We start from the raw sequence: 16,910 nt of genomic DNA on the forward strand, positions 1-16,910 counted from the left end.
AGGCTCAAATAACACTAATCCACGGTGCTGAGGTTCCCCACCAACCAGTCGCTTTATTCACCCAGAACACTGTGCCCAGCAGGCCCCTCACTAGAAGGATCTGTGCCAAAAGGAACCCTACACCGGCGGCAGCGGCCATATAAAAGCCTCGCACTGTGTGTTCTCCTTGTGCGATGATATGATCAGATACAGCACCTTTTCTTCCCTCTGGCCATTCCGAAGCGGCTTCATGACTCTGAATGGAATTGTGGGGAAGTGTAGTGTAGTGTGTGTGTGTGTGTGTGTGTGTGGTGTGATGGTGGTGGGGTAAGACAGTCATCCAATCAGAGCAAAGAGAGGTTGTATTGAAAAATCCCAGGACATGAGAGACAAGGACTCACTTTCATTAATCTGGGTGTATACTGTAGCAGTCGCTGTGCATACCACTGAGGGCAGCATTTGTTATTCGAGACCATGTCTAGACAATCTAGAAATATTCTTTTGTGTCAAAGTTATGTCCACACCAAACATTGAAAATAACAATGAGCCAAAATCTCTCCATCACCCCCTAATGGCTGGTTGCAGTACAGGACAGCAAGAGATTATGAGACACACTCAGACATTAGGTTGCTTCTGTTGGCTGCTCTGGCTCACCACAGCGGATGTGGTATGGGCCAAGTTTCACAATTTGGTGCAAATTTTGTGGCAGACTGAATTCCTGACACCACTCCAGCATGGTTGGGCTTGATCCCAGAACCTTCTTGCTATGAGGTAACGATGCTTACCTCAGTTCCACCCGTCAAAATAAAAGAAAATACACATGTAAACATTTTCAGAAAGGTGTTTCTTATAGAGTCCTAATCATGTGAGTGAAATAATGTAGGGGGTGCGTTTGTCCATCGCATTTTAAGTGAATCATGTTTAACTATTCAAATAATGCCCGGTTTGGGAAAGATCTGAAACTCGTAACGACATGAAAAAAAATAAATAATTAGCCGGGGAAACAGAGAGGGAACGCTCTAAATTTGAAACTCCATCCCAACATGATGCTGCAGCGCCATTATGCCATTGCGTAGGGAGAGCCCTGCTGTGATCGGAGTAAGTGGAGTCGAACAAGTTTGAATTAATTTTTTTTTTAAAGTTTCAATGAATATAACAATGGTCACAAAAGACAAACTTCTATACAAGAGATAGTCCAACCATCCATCCATTTTCTTCCGCTTTATCCTGAGTCAGGTCGCGGGGGCAGCAGCTCAAGCAAAGCCGCCCAGACCTCCCAATCCACACACACCTCCCCCAGCTCCTCCAGGGGAACCCCAAGGTGTTCCCAAGCCAGCCGAGAGACGTAGTCCCTCCAGCGTGTCCTGGGTCTTCCCCGGGGCCTCCTCCCGATGGGACATGCCCGGAACACCTCTCCAGTGAGGCGTCCAGAGGGCATCCGGAAAAGATCCACCTCAACTGGCTCCTTTCAACGTGGAGGAGCAGCGGCTTGACTCCGAGCTCCTCACCCTATCTCTAAGGGAGCGCCCAGCCACCCTGCGGAGGAAACTCATCTCGGCCGCTTGTACTCACGATCTCGTTCTTTCGGTCATGATACAAATCTCATGACCATAGGTGAGGATCGGAACATAGATCGATAGGTAAATCGAGAGCTTTGCCCCCCTACAAGAGATAGTTTGTCACTAAATAAAAGCTGCAGCTCTTTTTTTAACCAGACTCAGACAAGCTACAAAAATTAATGAATGAATGAAGCATTTTTATTTGAAAACATTATGTAAAACATTGAACACCTTGTCTTCATTCAGGAATACAGGCAAATGTTCCTTGTTGTCTTTGCTCATTAAGTTCTTTTTAAAAACAGAACGCAAAGTAATATTTGAGCCGTTTTTTTCCTGATCCAATTCATGTCTTAAAACTGTATCCAATTCAAACTGTAGCTTTTGTAATCCCTGACACCCCTAATGAATATGTAAGGATTAAACAACTCGAAGCCGTGCATTATACGGTTTGAATGCACAACGCGGAGTCTAAAACACACAGTGCATTCAAACCGTATAATGCACGGCTTCGAGTTGTTTAATCCGCTTATACCATGGTCCCACCCAGTGAGCTAACACACAAATATTTATTTAAGTTAATAGAACTTGATAAAAATGCGTAAGTATTTGGGACTATTTTATGCCAGTCTCAAGATATTTTCATCCTTGGCAACTGTTTTTTTCTTCTTTCCCGTCTTCAATCTTGTCCAGTTCGTCCAATGTTAAATCTTTAGGCCGTTGCTTTTGCTGTTCTTCTTGTTTGCTCTCCTCCTCTTCCCATTCCTCAAACGTTTTATTTTGGCCAAAAATATTAAAATTCACTTGGAAATCAATGTTTTATCGCATTTTTGTCATTCACCTGTCAAAACACAGCTGATCTGCGCCAACTGATTTGCGCGTTGCTATGGTGACGAACAGAGTGGAGTAATATTACAGTGACTTAACTCGCCGAACTACGTGTGCATATACACGAAAATAATGCACGCCAGTCAGACATGGAATTCTCACTGACCATGGTATAAATAGAATTTAAAGATGTGTACTGTGTAATGGATGTGTAGGAGTATACTGCAGAGGTGGGACAAAGTCACTGTCGTCATTCTCAAGTCATGAATCTGCAAGTCTCAAATCAAGTCACAAGTCAGCTTGCAAACAACTGATGGTCATTATGACTTGAGACTTGCAGATTCATGACTTGAGACTGACTTGCTGGTGACTTCGTCCCACCTCTGGTATACTGTGTGTTTTCAAAAAAAATTATAAAAGAAAATAATTTGAACTAGTCAATCAAACGAAAAATGTTAATCAGCAATTTTGAGAATTAATTTATAATACTCATGTTCCAGGAACTTACATCTTTTCAATACAGAGGGTCATTTCAGAAGATAGTTTTAACTGATTAATGTGTTTGCATCTTTGCAGCCAATTATTTTTCATATAAACTCAAAGTTTTCATCTAGCATGAGCGCCTAAATCTTAAAACCCAACAATGTGTGATTCCTGACTATCAACACATTTTCAAAAACCTGCTGTATTTTTTTCATCACACTAACTGATGAATGTATTCAAGCTCTCAGCAGCATCCTTCCTCACCCCTGAGCTGGCCAAACATCTCTCATCTCTCCGGGAAGAAAGCAGCTCTGCTGGGAGCTGCTTTGATTTTAGCCACTGTGCCATTGGTATTTGGAGCTGGTATTGGCTCAGCTCTTTACCTGCTTTGTGTTACTGTCAAACCTCTACAGTAGATGAGAGGTCTCCTTGAAGTGTGTTTGAAGATAATCTGCAGTCAGACCAGATATGCGGAGGAACTGGTATGTATGGTATGGCATGTCAAGTAGGAATCTCAACAACATTGGCTGTATAAAACTGAAAGAGCCAATGCCACTTACTTGACCTTGACATTACACTTTACTCGAGGAGAGGTGACATTTTAACTGGGGTGAAATAAACTCATACTTCTGTTATTATATTTACTACCTTCTTATGATCATTTTATTTAAAAAAAACTCTCCCACTGAATAATATTATTAAAAAGTATCTTTATTCCATAAAAATGTAATTTAAAACAGGATGATTATTCCTTTTGCATGAAATATTCCAATCACGACAAATGGAAAATATATTGCGATAGAAAACTTAACCCCTTAACGCCAATCGTCGCATATATGCTACAATCTCTGACTCAAATATGCAACTTACCAAATTGACCTGTATGCCTGTTGTCGCAAATTTGCAACATACCATCATTATTATTATTATAACATTATAACAAAGTCATTACCAGAATACCCAATATTACTATCTAGTTTTTGTGCAAAAGTGAAATTAATAATCTCAACATTATTTACCATCTACTTAAAGGCAAAAACACACACAAAACATTTTTTATATACAGCTATATAAATTCGGGCGTTAAGGGGTTAAGTGTAAAAATTATAATGTGTTTCTGAATGGGTCCCTTAGCAAACGTAAACTGATCAAAATAAATAAATAAAAATGAGAGATATAATGTAATTTTGAAAACATTTATTGTGCAGATCTCAAAGCTACTGGTACAATTTGCCGTAAGGTAGATCTAAGATGCAAGCCTAGCTTTGATGTTTTGGTGAAAGAATTACATAAATTTATGTTCAGCAGCTGAACATCTCTTGAACACTAGATGGCACACTCGCTGTGAATACCTGAAGCGCTTTCATGACAGTCACTTCCTCATTTACAAAACTCAACACGAAACCATCAAAACATTTTATAAAAAATACTTAAATTTACTCATGTTTGAAGTCAGTCTGGGTAAATTGACATTATCTGGCTGATTTTGTGTTTCTGAGCTGGTTTAAAAAACCCTTGCGTTATTTAATGTGGCGCTTTCTCAAATATTTGATTCAGGTCGCGACGGAGCCTCCGCCAGCATTGCAGATTACTTGGTTCAGTATTTGCTGGATATTTAACTATCTATGACAATGAGCAAGATAGATGTTTCTGTTTTGCTTTTTTCCGCTCATAGTCCATCCACTTTAAAAGTTAACATGCATTTCTCGCAGGGGCCACGTTTGCTGAATTTTCAAATAAAGACAGGATGCCCATACAGCTCCAGATCTCCCAGGGATGACTAGAGATATTCCGCCAATGCAGACACACATTTTTTTAAATTTTGCTTTAATGTTATTGTGTAAAATTTATACCACAATAATATATGCAGTAGGGAAATCCCGACAACCAACACTTTGATACCCAGTCAATACCTAAATTCTGAAAACATGGCGATACTAATTTTACCACTGTGTTGGTAATATTGTTCTTCCACAACTGCAGCAGAAAAGGAGATGCAGAAGGAGAAATTACAGTTAACTATACGTGCACTTAACTACGAGGGCTGTCAATAAAGTATAGGTCCTTTTTATTTTTTTCAAAAACTATATGGATTTCATTCATATGTTTTTATGTCAGACATGCTTGAACCCTCGTGCGCATGCGTGAGTTTTTCCACGCCTGTCGGTGACGTCATTCGCCTGTGAGCACTCCTTGTGGGAGGAGTCGTCCAGCCCCTCGTCGGAATTCCTTTGTCTGAGAAGTTGCTGAGAGACTGGCGCTTTGTTTGATCAAAATTTTTTCTAAACCTGTGAGGCACATCGAAGTGGACACGGTTCGAAAAATTAAGCTGGTTTTCTGTGAAAATTTTAACGGCTGATGAGAGATTTTGAGGTGATACTGTCGCTTTAAGGACTTCCCACGGTGCGAGACGTCACGCAGCGCTCTCAGGCGCCGTCGTCAGCCTGTTTCAAGCTGAAAACCTCCACATTTCAGGCTCTATTGATCCAGGACGTCGTGAGAGAACAGAGAAGTTTCAGAAGAAGTCGGTTTCAGCATTTTATCTGGATATTCCACTGTTAAAGGAGATTTTTTTAATGAAAGACGTGCGGACGGGTCCGCGCGTCGGGACGCAGCCGGCGCGGTGCGGCAGCACAGGAAAAACACCTCCGTGTTGATAACCATTTGTAAAATCCAGGCGGCTTTTGATGGCTTTCAGTGGAGTGAGTATATGAGAAATTGTTTAACAGCTGGACATGTTCCAACTTGTCCTTAAGGCTTCCAACAGAGGTGTTTTTCCTGTGGCGGAGCGTCGCAGCGGCTGCGAGCCGATGCTGCAATCCGTCCGCACGTCTTTCATTAAAAAAATCTCCTTTAACAGTGGAATATCCAGATAAATGCTGAAACCGACTTCTTCTGAAACTTCTCTGTTCTCTCACGACGTCCTGGATCAATAGAGCCTGAAATGTGGAGGTTTTCAGCTTGAAACAGGCTGATGACGGCGCCTGAGAGTGCTGCGCGACGTCTCGCACCGTGGGAAGTCCTTAAAGCGACAGTATCACCTCAAAATCTCTCATCAGCCGTTAAAATTTTCACCGAAAACCAGCTTAATTTTTCAAACCGTGTCCACTTCGATGTGCCTCACAGGTTTAGATAAAATTTTGATCAAACAAAGCGCCAGTCTCTCAGCAACTTCTCAGACAAAGGAATTCCGAGGAGGGGCTGGACGACTCCTCCCACAAGGAGTGCTCACAGGCGAATGACGTCACCGACAGGCGTGGAAAACTCACGCATGCGCACGAGGGTTCAAGCATGTCTGACGTAAAAACATATGAATGAAATCCATATAGTTTTTGAAAAAAATAAAAAGGACCTATACTTTATTGACAGACCTCGTATACATACACTTGCCCCAAGTGAAGGGGTTCAAGTACCTCGGGGTCTTGTTCAGGAGTGAGGGGACAATGGAGCGTGAGATTAGCCAGAGAATCGGCACAACAGGGGCGGTGTTACATTCGCTCTACCGTACCGTTGTGACGAAAAGGGAGCTGAGCCAAAAGGCAAAGCTCCCGATCTACTGGTCAATCCTGTTCCTACTCTCACCTACGGTCATGAGGGTTGGGTCTTGACCGAAAGAACTAGATTGCAGGTACAAGCGGCCAAAATGGGCTTCCTTAGGAGGGTGGCTGGTGTCTCCTTTAGAGATAAGGTGAAAAGTTCGGTCATCCATAGGGAGCTCGGAGTAGAGCCGATGCTTCTTTGTGTTGAAAGCAGCCGAGGTGGTTTGGGCATCTGGTAAGGATGCCCCCTGAGCGCCTCCCTAGGGAGGTGTTCCGGGCATGTCCATCTGGGAAGAGACCCCGGGGAAGACCCAGGACTCGGTAGAGAAATTATATCTCCACACTGGCCTGAGAATGCCTTGCGATCCCCCAGTCAGAGGTGGTCAATGTGGTTTGGGAAAGAGAAGTCTGGGGTCCCCTGCTGGAGCTGTTGCTCCTGCGACCCATTCCCGGATAAGCAGTTGAAGATGAGATGAGATGATAAAAGGGGTAGACTCAAACAGAAAAAAAAAATCTCTTTTTCCCGATTGGCAGTGCATGACCCAAGCCGCCCTGACCAAGTCTCCAACAAGTTTTGGTTACTGAACTTTTGGTATTGTGAGAAGCTTATTATGCATAACTGTTTGAGTATTCCTAGATTATATTATAATATGATTGAAACCTGCAATTATAGTACATATAGTTTTAGAGAAACTAATAAATTTAGATGAAAGAAATTACAGCAATTTAAAAAAAAAAATTCAGTGCAGGCCTACACAAGAGGTTGCCAGTTAGGTTCTATTGTAGTGGTTGTAGTAATACATCTCACCACAGCATTCTCCTAAACTTGACTGATCTGTAAGAATTACTATAGCTAGAATAACACAAAACTTGTCTGGACCTCTCCTCTCCTTCTGTGTTGCTGAAATAAGTGCTCCAAATAAAGTATTTAGCGACTACATTTCTGCATTCATTCATACTGTGTTTCACATCACAGGGAATGATGGACGGGTGTAGACAAGGCAGCAGGCGCTCGACATTCCAACCCTAGGTGAATGTCAACACTGCCGCCCTTTGGATACACTGACACTGGCAAAGCTATGAAGGACAAGGTCACTCATGCAAGTGAAATCGCACTTATAAAGTTGCAGCCTGGTAATGACACAACACACACGCACACACACAAACTCTAGTTTTCCCGCTCAAACCTTTTCAAATCTGTGAGGATGGATCAAGCCACTCAAGTCCATCTCCATGTTTAACTGGAGGTCTGGAGAGGACAGTGCAAGTGCACAATGAAGGCACTGTAGCCCAGTGCGGTGGGAGGGTGAAGGGTAGCCGTGGGTGGTGGGGTGACTGAGGGGTGAATAACACAACCAGACCAAATTAAGATGTGGCAGCAGGCCAAAGTGGCTGCAAGGGCCTTAGAGTCTCAAGGCTGAAGCCCGGCTGGACCAATTATTTGGTAGTCAGTCCTCTCAGTGACTCCTCCAGTTGAATGCCAATGGCTGGGTTGGAAATATGGTCAAATGCAAAGTGAGCTGTTGTTGTGACTAAACCAGTTCAGTTCAGGCCTCACAGGTTTACATGAGAACTGAACAACTCTCAATAAATAAATAAATAAATAAAAGGAAAACTGAGAAGCTCTTCAATAAAATGCATTTCTCTCTATTGATTACAAAAAAAAAAGAAATCGACCCTTTACCATCTGTTAAGGAATGATGGGGATGGGGGGGGGGGGGCACTGGGGTGGGGATAAAAACTCAAGGAGGGGGTGTGGTAGGAGGACAGGGTCTGAGGTCTCTCTGGGAAGCCTCACCCACATTAGTCACACAGAATTAATCGCAGAAGGGAACAATGGTTGCCGAGCTTCTGGCAACCCCAGCTGTCGCTCCATAAAATAAAAGAAAAACAAGATTTAAGACTGCCAAAGTTTGGCTGCACGGGGCGAGTGTGGTAGCCTGTAACATACACCCACTCTTTCTCTTTCGTTCTCAGTTTTGGTGAACCTGTCTTCATCAATGTCCACACACATTCTTTCTCAGCTCTGACAATTTGCCTCCCAGAAATAGCAACCCTGGCATACAAGTTCAGTTCTCTAAGCCTTCATGTCCCACCGTGTATCTCCCCCCCGCAGACCTGCCCCAGCAATAAATAAATCAATAAATAAAAGCAAAAAACCTGACAAATGTCAAATTCCAGTGCTCTCTGCTGGGATTTGTCACTTGTACAAAAGAATTGCAGATGTTACACTTACTTGCACACCCCATTGCCATCCGGAGTCACTTCACACTTCCCCTGGTTCAAACACGACTCCATGGATGTGGAACATCTCAGGCCTGCAAATAGAAATGTATGACTCAAGTGCAATTTGATAAAACCCACCTCTCATAAGCAAGCTATTCCCCTGTCAGTCATTACAATATGGCAATTGCTGGAGGTGATGCAGGGGAGAGGTGAGCAAATTTGAAGTGCCACTATACACTCACCTGCCACTTTAATAAGTACACCTGTTCAACTGCTTGTTAACACAAATGCTAATCATGCAATCGTAAGGCAGCAACTCAATGCCTTTAAGAAACTGCTGATCTACCTGGAATTTCACGGACAACCATTTCTAGGGTTGACAGAGAATGGTCCAAAAAAGAGGAGATATCAAGTGAGTGGCAGTTGTGTGGACGAAAATGCCTTGTTGATGTCAGAGGAGAATGGGCAGACTGGTTGAATAGGAGACTGCGTAATGCTATCATGTCAATATGGACCAACATCTCTGAGGACTGTTTCCAACACCTTGTTGAACCTATGCCACGAAGGATTAAGGCAGTTCTGAAGGCAAAAGGGGATCCAACCCGGTATCAGCAAGGCAAATAAATAAATAAAGTGAGTGTATGTCATCTGTCTCATGAGGGAGTCTGGGAATTTCTGCTGAGGAACTTTTTTTCCACAGTCGTCTGTGTTAAATGGCACGTTCACAAGTGTTATTTTGGCACTTAGCATGTTTAATTCAATCATTTATTAATGCTGGTAAGATCAACTGCTTTAGCATTTACCTGATTATCGTTTCTGGTTTTATTCCAAGGTTTGTAGTTTGTCTTGTCATTTTTTTATACTTTTAGATCTTCTGGACTGGCATTAGTTTATGACCGTGGCTATTCGCACGGCGGCCGTGTCCATAACTCTCATTTCACTATTCGCATGGCAAGACTCTGGTGACAAAACTTGGAACTACTTGTATAAACAAACATACTGCATTCAAGATGTCATAACTCCTTTAATATTTTTCGATTTTGATGATTTTTTTTTTAATTCGGCTGTGTCCACATTTCACTATTTGCACGGCAAGACTCTGGTGGCACAACTTGGAACTACTTGTATAAACAAACATACTGCATTCAAGATGTCTTAACTCGATTTTGATTTTTTTTTTTTTTTTTATTCAACCATGTCCATAACTCTCATTTCAGTATTCTGGTGGCAAAAGGCCGTCCCTATTCGAACGGCGGTAGTGTCCATAACTCTCATTTAATGCAGTATGTTTGTTTATACAAGTAGTTCCAAGTTTTACCACCAGAGTCTTGCCGTGCAAATAGCCAAATGAGAGTTATGGACATGGCGGCCGTGTGAATAGCCACTTCCTTATTTTATGGCCTGAGAAAGCCAAGGAAAAACACATTTTATTATATTTTTACTTTACATTGAGCCTTTAAATAGATATAACAGATTAACAAACTTGAACTTTATCACTCATTGCTTGTAATAAGGAGGACACAAATGACTGATTTCTGATTTGATTTCGATAGTTTGTAAAATATTAAAAAGCATACTAGGATATCATGGATTTTCTTGGGTGTCTGAAAGGCATTTTACATATTTTTTTGGGGGGGGGGGGGGCGGGTGGCTTGTGCCCTGCTAACACTCTTCTTCTGCCGCCTATGTGTCCACCAAATGTGAAGCACTGGTGTGACTCTTGCCACCTCAAAGTGCAGTTTGCGCAGAATTGGACTTCACACCATTTTGACAGGGGAGATAATCCTCCACAGCTGTCCCAGGAAAAAAAAATAATAATAATAAAATTGCGCCATTTGGGTTGGGGGGGGGGGGCATAGGTTTGCAAGATTTTTTTTTGTGATAAAAGCTATTTATGTTACTGTGTCAAACTGCAAAGCTGTTCACACTAATACCTGACATGGAAAGAAAAAAATGTGGAGAAAGTGAGCAGGTTGGAGGGTCATCAGACAACAGGTGTCTGATATTCCGCAAACTTGACTACATTCGGATAACGCAGGATGAGTTTTCAAAAAAAGTTACAGCTTAAACTTATAGTTGGAGCTGTTACACAACTCATCTTGACTGAACACAACTACTTGAAACGAAGCAAAACTCGAAATGAAACTACAGTACCAACAAATTACTTTTGCTTCTCTTTTGGCGCAGAAAACGTTTCAGATGAGGCGAGAAAGAAAACACTCACCTCGTGTTACAGCAAACAGCGACAACAAGAAAGTTAGTTTCAACAACAAAATATGCATTCCTTCTGGTGTAAAACAGTAAAATTAATCCACGTGGGTTTTTTCATAGATCCAGCATGCGTCCTCCTCGACAGGGGGGAAAAAAATCGGAATTTTCAGTCGCTCCTGCAGTCCGTCCGCTGAGCGCGTGAGTCAGGTCTGTGCACTCCAGGCATTAGATGCTGTCACTTCTCCTCCCGAGGTGGAAATGACTTCAGGGACGCACTTTTTAGGGGCGTTTTTTTCTACACACAAACAAACACACACACACACACACAGTGAGTTTGCCCCCAAGCAGAATATGAGGCGGACACAAGCTGCGCAACGTAATAAAGAAACTTTCGGAACTTTATTTTATTTCCTGGACGTGTTATGACCGCTTAATCACTCAATCTGAATAATTACTCCAGCAATTAGTCCACGCCAGATGTTCTCCCCACAGTTTTTAGCCACAGTGGGAGTTAATTTTTACTTTAAAAAATGATTTTTATAACTTACCCAACAGAACACGGCATGAGATAAACAAAAATGTTAAAATTTTATTGTACCTACACTACTGTACAGATTCCCTTCATTACAATCATCGTGTAGATTTAAATGATTTTGGTCTGTTTTACTTAAATATTAAAGATTTAGTGGCATTTCTTTCATTTTTGTATGTGTGGTTAGTTGGTTTTAATTTGGTAAAAAATAATAACAATGAATGCACATACAAATAAATTACAGAGGATAACATATAAAGTGTAAAACACACTTACTGCCAGTGCATGTAAAATATATATTCATTTATTTATTTTGCATTATTTCAGGATCCCATGATCCTTTGCGTGCATGGAGTGCTTGCTAACATGGCACCAGAACGGGGATTCATTATTTCCTCACATTTATCAGGAAATTAAGGGCCTTTAGGAACAGGAATATTGATGGCATGTAACCTGGGTGTGAGTCATCCAGGGATTTGATAAAATATATAAATGCAAATCTATATATACATTAACTTAATTTGAATGCCTTCAGTGACCGTATGTCATTCTGGTTTCCTTTTCTTTTCCTTGTGCGTGACGAGCGGTGATGCCATTATCATTATTTACAATTTGTGCATCGAGCTGGAACCACATATAGTCTAATATGTTTCTGTATAAATGTGGTTTTTGATGGTTGTTCTTTATTTACTATAGCAGGAATATATAACATTAATTTTTTAAAAGTCAAATGGCTAAATGGCTACAGCAAATAAAAACAGTGGCTCAATGACTTGAAATTCTGCATAGATAATATCTGAATGACTGAGATCTTGCATCGACATACACGCAAACACAACACACGCAGATTCTCTGGGACTCTGATCTACACCTTGTTGTGTATTCAGTTGTGTTGTCACGCCTTTGCACACAGTAAGTTATATTTGTTTGTCTCAGTTTGTCAATGCGTCTTCTGTTAATCTTTTTTCTCTGCCTTCTGTTCTGTCCTGAGAAAAAGGCCATACAGATGGCCTCTTCATTGTATCTGGTCTGCTTCAGGTTTCTTCCTATAAAATAACCACAAATCATTAGAGAGTTCTCAGCATAAGTCCAGTCCTGCCAGAGTCTTGAAATTTGCAGGGAGCATTCTTGGGACACAGACCTTGTAGAAGTTCAAAGATGGCTAACCTTGACCTATTTTAAGAGGTCAAAAAGTCACATTCTGTTTCCTATTTTTATACTCAGGGGTATTTTAGCATTGCATTATATTTTAGTAACACTTTTAGTCATGACAAATGGATCAATATGTGCATATAATCATAGTGAAACTTGTGAATTCAATGGCTTTCTCATGTTTAGCCAGTGTACATTACTTGTTTTAATAATAGTACAATTAATTAAATGTCTTTGTCATTATACTGGAGACAGATTAGAAGAATTGTGAAACATGTATCATTAATCAAATCAAATCAATTTTATTTATATAGCGCCAAATCACAACAAACAGTTGCCCCAAGGCGCTTTATATTGTAAGGCAAAGCCATACAATAATTATGGAAAAACCCCAACGGTCAAAACGACCCCCTGTGAGCAAGCACTTGGCGACAGTGGGAAGGAAAAACTCCCTTTTAACAGGAAGAAACCTCCAGCAGAACCAGGCTCAGGGAGGGGCAGTCTTCTGCTGGGACTGGTTGGGGCTGAGGGAGAGAACCAGGAAAAAGACATGCTGTGGAGGGGAGCAGAGATCAATCACTAATGATTAAATGCAGAGTGGTGCATACAGAGCAAAAAGAGAAGGAAATATATATTACATGTATCACTTTATTCTGAGGGTTTAAAAGTTGTATTTTGTTCTCCCTTAAATGATACAAGCCAGATGTAATACAAAGAAACAGATCAGATCAGGTCAGATTTGCAAAATATCAACAGCTTTAATCACCACGTATAATAGTCTTCAAAATCCCACATCAGCCAACCCGTGTTGTCCAGTTGTGCATCACGGCATCTCCATCTGATAAACCTGAATCATCTTGGGAATGAGTCTGTTAGCAGTTAGGATCTTCTGCTGATAAATAAATGCTGACAGCTCAGTGAGTTCTCACTCAGCCAGTGTGCAGAGTCATCAAAAGGAGCACATTCCCATCAGGTGACATGGGAACACAGCCTGAGCAGATTCACACAGGTCAGTTCTTGTGCAGTGCTTGCAGATTAATCACATGGATGTTTACGCTGTGTGACATTTCCACACCGTTCAGCATGGATATATAGTGCAGGACAAGAAAAGGGACATACATAAACATCTCCAAAATCATATTTTTTATTATTTTTGTATCAGCACAAATCAGACATGAATAAGATCAACTTTTCCCAATATATTTTTAGTTATGTTATCAGAGTTGCATCAAAATAGTCTGTACCACACTGAAAAGGGTTATTAATAATATTAATAATACCCCACCATCTAAAGTGTCATAAAATAAGTACAGAAAACAACTATCACATGAAAATATTCTGATGTTTTTTTACATTAATCATCTAAATTTAGTCTATTTAATGTATTTTTTAAAATACAGGAAGAATGTGTAAAATAAACAGGAAAAAAAAATGGTGACAAATGAACAGCTACTTCGGGAGATACAGATGAATACTATCACTTGCATTGTGAGGGAACATCAGCTACAATATTTTGCCCATTTAACTGTGCACAATCCACTGCACAGTTACCTCAGCGCTGAGGACCCCAGGTGCCGGAGAAGTCCATGTTTCACCTGGCTGTGCCAGATAGATGGTTACTTTCAAGAGGTGGGATGGGCTGGTTGTCTGCCTGGGTGGTTACCATCCAGGACCCAAGATGATTCTGTAACAAGAGAACTTGGCCCTCAGGAGATCTCGGCCCGGGTTAAAAACTCAGCCCGGGTTAGGGTTAGAGTTGGGTTAGGGTTAGCCCCCTGACTCAGTTCACATGTGGGACCAAGTTCCAACTGGGCCGACTTCGCCTGAATTCAGATGATTCTGTTGTGTGGTTGATGTTGCCGCGGCGCGGCACCAGAGCATGCACACAGACTGATCCTCAATCTGGTCTCTTGTGTAAGCACTAAACAAATATAAAAGAGCACAGCAGTCCTGACAGGTAATGTTTAAACTAAAGCCTCAGGACGTACTTTTAGATTAATGCAGCGTAATTGACGAGCAAATTCAGCTTCTTACTTTCAGCTGCATCTCCTTCAGTGGAGACAGACCATCACTTATTTACAGTTTGCAAGTTAAAATGGATTTACAAACAAAAATAAACCTTTAAATCCTGAGAGAAGGTAGAATATAGGAGTTCTGTAAGAGCCAATGACACAAAGACGTGCAAAATGTTAAAACAAGAAGGTGTGTGGACATTATGAAGCACCTAAATGTAAATCACTTTGTTTTCTTAAATACGATTACAGTGTGATTAAGGCTGACTGTAACTCTGGGGATTGTCATGTAAATGTGCAAATCGGATTATTTAAACCAAATTAAGATCATAATCTTTGTTGTATACTATTTAACATAAAGTCATCTCAGTTAGGCCTTGAACATTTAAATACATGGTCTGATTTAATTATGTATGTACAGTAGTTATGTATTTACTTGTTTAGGATTATACAGTGAGGAAAATAAGTATTTGAACACCCTGTGGTTTTGCAAGTTCTCCCACTTAGAAATCATGGAGGGGTCTGAAATGTTCATCTTAGGTGCATGTCCACTGTGAGAGACATAATCTAAAAAAAAAAAATCCGGAAACCACAATGTATGATTTTTTAATAATTTATTTGTATGTTACTGCTGCAAATAAGTATTTGAACGCCTGTGAAAATCAATGTTAATATTTGGTACAGTAACGTTTGTTTGCAATTACAGACGTCAAACGTTTCCTGTAGTTTTTCACCAGGTTTGTACATTGCAGCAGGGATTTTGGTCCACTCCTCCATACAGATCTTCTCTAGATCTTTCAGGTTTGGAGTTTCAGCTCCCTCCAAAGATTTTCTATTGAGTTCAGGTCTGGAGACTGACCAGGCCACTGCAGGACCTTAAAATGCTTCTTACGGAGCCCCTCCTTAGTTGCCCTGGCTGTGTGTTTGGGGTCATTGTCATGCTGAAGACCCAGCCATGACCCATCTTCAATGCTCTTACTGAGGGAAGGAGGTTGTTTGCCAAAATCTCGCAATACATGACCCCATCCATCCTCCCTTCAATACGGTGCAGTCATCCTGTCCTCTTTGCAGAAGAGCACCCCCAGAGTGTGATGTTTCCACCCCCATGCTTCATGGTTGGGATGGTTTTCTTGGGGTTGTTCTCATCCTCTAAACATGGTAAGTGGAGTTGATTCCAAAAAGCTCTGTTCTGGTCTCATTTGACCACATGACCTTCTCCCATGCCTCCTCTGGATCACCCAGATGGCCACTGGTGAACTTCAAACGGGCCTGGACATGTGCTGGTTTGAGCAGGGGGACCTTGGTGCCCTGCAGGATTTTAAACCATGACATCATCATGTGTTACTAATGTAATCTTTGTGACTGTGGTCCCAGCTCTCTTCAGGTCATTGACCAGGTCCTCCTGTGTAGTTCTGAGCTTTTTCAGAATCATCCTTACCCCACAAAGTGAGATCTTCCATGGAATCCCAGACCGAGGGAGATTGACAGTCATCTTGTGTTTCTTCCACTTTCAAATAAATAATCATAACAGTTGTTGTCTTCTACCAAGCTGCTTGTCTGTTGTCCTGTAGTCCATCCCAGGGTTGTGCAGGTCTACAGTTTTGTCCCTGGTATCCTTAGACAGCTCTTTGGTCTTGGCTATGGTGGACAGGTTGGAGTGTGATTGATTGAGTGTGTGAACAGGTGTCTTTTATACAGGTAACAAGTTCAAACAGGTGCAATTAATACAGGTAAAGAATGCAGAATAAGAGGGCTTCTTAAAGAAAAATTAACTGGTCTGTGAGAGCCAGAAATCTTGCTGGTTGGTAGGTGTTCAAATATTTATTTGCAGCAGTAACATACAAATAAAAGTAAGTCCCTTCAGCTGCTCCCTTGTTTGCACTCGGGGTCGCCACAGCAAATCCAAGGTGGATCTGCATGTTGAATTGGCACAGGTTTTACGCCAGATGCCCTTCCTGACGCAACTACACATTACATGGAGAAATGTGGCAGGGGTGGGATTTGAACGCAGAACCTTCTGCACTGAAACCAAGCGCATTAACCACTTGGCCACCACCCCCTAGCAGCAACATACAAATAAATTATTAAAAAAATCATTTGGGGTTTTCACGTATCCCATAATCCCTTGCGCGCCAGAGAGTCGCTGCAGTCAAAACAACATAGAGAATCCACACAATGACAATTGTAAATTAATATTATACTACAAAAATGTAATTTTTTATGCTTTTCATCACGTTAATAAGAGACTGCATGCATGATACCCTGAAAACTTGCAAAAACAATTATAACAAATAATCCGTGTCTGCTACGTTTAATCTGCGTGGAATTTAATAAGAACAAACTGAATTTCAGACATATTATATATATTAGTTTGGAACAAAGAGGACAAACA

General features: G+C 41.2%; 1 pseudogene; it reads right to left on the reverse strand.

Moving 5' to 3' along the window:
- The window catches only part of LOC117510987, a 95,302-nt pseudogene extending 84,235 nt beyond the window's left edge, over positions 1 to 11,067 (reverse strand).
- Between the last annotated feature and the right edge of the window lie 5,843 nt (positions 11,068 to 16,910).

Source organism: Thalassophryne amazonica, chromosome 5 (assembly GCF_902500255.1).
Source record: "Thalassophryne amazonica chromosome 5, fThaAma1.1, whole genome shotgun sequence".
Lineage (NCBI taxonomy): Eukaryota > Metazoa > Chordata > Actinopteri > Batrachoidiformes > Batrachoididae > Thalassophryne > Thalassophryne amazonica.